This window comes from Diaphorina citri, unplaced genomic scaffold (genome assembly GCF_000475195.1).
Source record: "Diaphorina citri unplaced genomic scaffold, Diaci psyllid genome assembly version 1.1 scaffold97, whole genome shotgun sequence".
In the NCBI taxonomy this organism is placed as follows: domain Eukaryota; kingdom Metazoa; phylum Arthropoda; class Insecta; order Hemiptera; family Psyllidae; genus Diaphorina; species Diaphorina citri.
Window position 1 is genome coordinate 27088 of NW_007377534.1, and position 5407 is coordinate 32494.

The following is a 5407-nucleotide window of genomic DNA, read 5'->3' on the forward strand; positions in this document are numbered from 1 at the left end:
CACAGAGCTATGATTGGTATTGGTAAGTGCCTTTGTATATTGATACATGATCCATTGTCAGATCATTGATGTTGAGCGAGATTACAGAATCGAGAGTAAAGGTTCTGAAAGGAAGCTAGCCGACTTGCCTAGAAATTAGAAATTCCAAATTTTTAAAGGGAACCAGCCAGCCTAGTTAGCTTGGTTGGTAGTGCATCTCTTTTGTAAGCCCTAGGCCATAGGTTCGATTCTTGCCTGGGGCGGATTTTATCCAGAAGGGATAGTGTTCGTTCTCGGAACGGCTGGCTTTCTCCTATCCTGTCTTTCTTCTCTCTCGATTTCGGGACGATAAGACCCTGGCAGTAAAAAAAGGAACTAAATATGTATGTAGCTACTTTTAGGTACCTACGGTCAATATTTTTATACAGCCTCCTCAGACCCAGATTGACGTCCGCAGTCCGACCTTTAATTTCATTAGTTCAGGAATAATTAAAAATCTTAAGGCTCTCACAGGAAATATCGATTGGTTTTGAATCGGTCTAAAACTTCATCTGGTTGTGTTGAGAATTCTATTGAGTGATTAACAGGCGGAAGTAATTCATTAATTATTGTTATTATGATCTATAGCTTTGTACCCACTCGCGTTCTTATACAAACAGGGTGAAGAGAGTGGAGTCGTATTTTTCCTTTCGGAATTTCCCCTTTTCTAAATCTCGTATCTCCGCTTTTGGCGTGATAAGTCATAATTACTGACATAAAATTTACATATTTTTAATACATATTTAACAGACTTTGAATTGGAATTACTGGTGGATATCGCCTGTACTAAACCATAGAAAAAAAGTGGAGAAATGAGCTTCAGAAGATGAAGAATTCCGAAAGGTAAAATACAACTTGTTTTTCTTATGTTTGACCATCAAAGTGATTCCATGGCAGCGATTGAGGGATGAGCCAAGGTGTACAATCTACATATTTGCTTTCCAGACCGCAGTGCGCAGTACAGAACAAAATTCGACCCAAGTTCTACTCAAAAGTCTAAAAACTGTTCTAGCAGAATCGGACAACTTGTTCTAAGCTGAAAGCCTAAATAAAGGTCTACTTATAACTCTCAACTTATAGCTCGACTTATCTCTTCTAAGCCTTTTGGCTAAGATCAAAATGTAGTATCTGTGCTTATAACTCTCTCTTGCAGCACCCTGTTTATTAATTTATAGGTAAAAAGTAATTAAAACTAGAGAGCGATGATCGGAATCTTTCAGTCTCGGTCCATATTACTCCATATTTTATTTTATTCTCTTTTAATTAGTTTTGCGAGGACTGATTGTTTCTTGCGGGTTCCTGGCCAGGCAGTCACTTCAATATGTGTTTTGGTCCGAACCTGATTTGTAGCTTTTAAGTGGACTAAAAAATCGGGTTTCTAAAAGTTGTAGACCTTGTGACTATATGGAGATTACGATGTGTAGGTAATTTGGTTCTAGTATTATGAGTTCTAACCTAATTTGTGTAGCTTTTAAGAGGGATCCAGATGACCTTTCTATAAATTTGTTATTCAGATGTAACTGTTTTGTTCCTGGGTAGAATTGATGTAGGTACCTAGCTGTATTGTTGCTGAATTCATACTTTCATAGAAATATCAAAATTTTCATGAAAATAGAATTTCGACTAATACTTGTAGAATAGGTAGGTATAGGTCTTTTTTTTTTTTGTTTGGAAAGTCAAATTTATGAAAAGAGTCATAGGCTCATACTTAGTACCCTCTACTTACAAGTGCTTAGGTACTTTGAAAAACATTACAATGAATCATAATTATGGCTACATACTTGCCTATAGGAATACCTAACCTAATAATTAGTACCTAAGCTAGGTATTTATTATTATTATTATTATTATTTTTTATGGAAATCATATTCATTGAATCCTTACAGATTTATTCCCATAATCCACAAGACCTATAGGTATCTACTTATCTGAATAAATACAAATCAATACAATCTCAAAGCACAATAGGATCTGAATCAATGGAACAATATTGTTCTGACTGATATCTTTTATTGTTTCTCACTGCTCTCGACATGAAATTCACTTGATATCGGCCAATTTCAAAGCGAACAAAAGCATTCTTTAATGCAATAATTATAAGTAAGGTACTTTGTACTGTACTAAGCATAATGTAAGACCGAAATAAGGATTTACGTAATTAGATAACTATGGCAAAGCTTGTGTTCCGTACAGTTTTTGAAAGTTATAACAGTTGAAGTAGGTACCGAGAGTTTTTAACCCATTAGTAAGTAGCTGGGTCAGAAAAGAGTGTGTACCAGCAGACCAATATATCAAGGTGGATGCATCAGTTCGCCATGAAACAATGAATGTTAAACACCGTTGTAATACGAAATTTGGTTGTTGAAGGATTTTTTCTTCGTCAAACCAAATATCTGCTGCTTTTATTTTGGTTGCCTTTTGTCTCCTCTCTACCAGTTATCTTTTATCCTAGGTAGAATAGAATAAACCTTGTTTATCCTGCTCGAATGAGACTAAACAGTCCCTTTACCCCAGCAGTTTAATGTTGTTTGTTTCTCTGTTTATGTTTTCTCGTAGTACTGATAGTACTGACATTTTGACGGAGGTCACTTGTGGGTTAATGTGGGTACAAAAGCGTGTTTTTAGATAAAAAAAAAGCATTACGAATCTTGAGCCTTTCAGTCTGCGATGACCAATAGGAAGAATGGATTGCAAGTTTATATTTTGACACCTTCCTGTCTATAAAACTCAAACGACTGGTTTATTTTTTCCAAGAGGTTTGACAGAAGGAACTGGTAACTGCTAAGGTCTTATCGTCCTGAAATCGAAGAGAGAAGGAAGACAGGATAGGAGAAAGCCAGCCGTTCCGAGAACGAACATGATCCCATTAGGATAAACACATGACTGAAAGGACCCAAACACCACGGTCACTGGAATCATCTGAAACGGGAAAGTACGCCTCATTCTCTTTTCTCTACACTTCTACAGTGGCGTCATTTCATCCCACTTTTGGGTCTTCCCCCAAGAGTTGTATATTCAAGTTGTATTTTTCTTCCAGAGACGATTCCGATGGGGGCCATCTTGAATTTCTTATGGTTTAGTATCAAGCCAAAAGAGGGGAAATGAGCTTCAGAAGAAGTGAGATTCCGGAAGGAAAAAGTGCGACTTTTCTTTCCTTGTCCGAAACCACCGGCACCGTTAGAATTCGTACCACCGAAAGATTCGGCAGCAGATTTCCAGAGTTCGGTCGATAGTTCACTGAAGTTTTGCCCATATTAGACTAGTTGAGATATGAAATGTGAGGACAATTTATTCAGGACTTGGTCCAAAAAAAGCAAAGTTGAAGGCGGGGGAACATCACGTGACGAAATCAGTCCCCATTTCATTGTTCCTGCCCCCATTACCCCTGTCTGAACCTCGCCACTGGTTCAAAAGGTAGTACCTATGGGTACTTCTATTATTTTATTTTAGCTAATGATATAAAGAAATGAGCATGAAGTCTCTCTCTCTCTCTCTCTCTCTCTTTCTCTCTCGTTGGAGATGGCTATCGAACACAGAAATTATTACAAAATTCTCTCTCGGCGGAATGATATATATTTGAAAGCAACCCAACAAAGAGAATGTACCGACTGGGCTGGGGAGGAGTTGAGATATTTATTGCACAGGGACACTCCCCGTTAGTAATTGGATGTTGAAAGTCATTAATGATCAACTCTATTGATCCTGCCAATATATGAAGAGAGTTGCCGTGGATGATTTCAGAACGGTTCTGTCTTGGGAGAGTATACCTAGGCACAGAGATACTTTACGTACTTCAGAGATACTTAGGTACTCTTCAGAGATTCTTCGGCATTTCAGAGACAAATACCTAGGCACAGAGATACTTTACGTACTTCAGAGATACTTAGGTACTCTTCAGAGATTCTTCGGCATTTCAGAGACAAATACCTAGGCACAGAGATACTTTACGTACTTCAGAGATACTTAGGTACTCTTCAGAGATTCTTCGGCATTTCAGAGACAAATACCTAGGCACAGAGATACTTTACGTACTTCAGAGATACTTAGGTACTCTTCAGAGATTCTTCGGCATTTCAGAGACAAATACCTAGGCACAGAGATACTTTACGTACTTCAGAGATACTTAGGTACTCTTCAGAGATTCTTCGGCATTTCAGAGACAAATACCTAGGCACAGAGATACTTTACGTACTTCAGAGATACTTAGGTACTCTTCAGAGATTCTTCGGCATTTCAGAGACAAATACCTAGGCACAGAGATACTTTACGTACTTCAGAGATACTTAGGTACTCTTCAGAGATTCTTCGGCATTTCAGAGACAAATACCTAGGCACAGAGATACTTTACGTACTTCAGAGATACTTAGGTACTCTTCAGAGATTCTTCGGCATTTCAGAGACAAATACCTAGGCACAGAGAAACATGATTCACCAGATTATTCCTCTCATTTGCTAACCTGAAGAGTCTCACTGACCATTCAATAAGGATCAACAAAGATAAGATCCCTAAATGATTAATAGTCTGCACTCAGTACGAATATTTCTTGTATGATATGTTTGGGATCATAAAACCGCACGGATTAGGACTTTATGATAATTTCTCAACAGACACCTCAAGCAAAAAAAGTGACCCATGTTTATCTCGAATTAGCATTTTTATCTTTTCCACTAAAAAATGTGCCCTTAGGCGAAGCACGTGTCGTCTGATTTAAATATAAGTATTTCGATAAACATATAAATTTATTTCCCCCTGAGACACCTAATAGCACAAGTGGAACTAACACCAGAATTTTTTTAACCACTGGATGATACTGTGATTTGAGTGATTAAAATTTGAATGATTTTATTAGGTTGTATGGGTAAGACAGAACAATTTGGCGAGGTAAAAAGTTTTCTAGGCTTCAAATGGCCCTGTGGTAGTAAAGTAAAGTAGATATGTAATTGGTTATTGGTTACACTCCTGACTCGTTTTTTGTTGTTTTTAGCACCGGGAGCAAGCAGCAGGGGTTGCAATGAAATCTGGGCGAGATCAGGAAATTTATCCAAATTTAAACTGAAAATCAAACAATTTCAGTTAGAACTATTCTGGGATTCTGAACCATTGATTATACTCTCACTGGTAAGTTCTAAGATCGGTCATTATAAGTAAAGTAAGTAACCAAAGTCAAACACTGAGATCTCCCGAACGCATTTCTCATTCTCAGCTCCCGCGACGGGATGGGAAATTAAAAATTGAAACGCTTTGACTAAAGAAACCACATTGTGTCATGGTTTGCTACCAAGTTACCGAGAAGTGTTAGATCTGGCGAGACCCCGACACAACCGCTGCGGTTGGCTACCACTCATACACACAATGGGCGAAGAGTTCATTATGCGTTATAGTGAGCGT

The 5407-nt window shown here is 38.0% G+C and overlaps 1 pseudogene; it reads left to right on the top strand.

Annotated features, from left to right (window-relative positions):
* The first annotated feature begins 1106 nt into the window (after positions 1-1106).
* On the top strand, positions 1107-1235 carry LOC113473963 (annotated as a pseudogene).
* The last annotated feature ends 4172 nt before the right edge of the window (positions 1236-5407 follow it).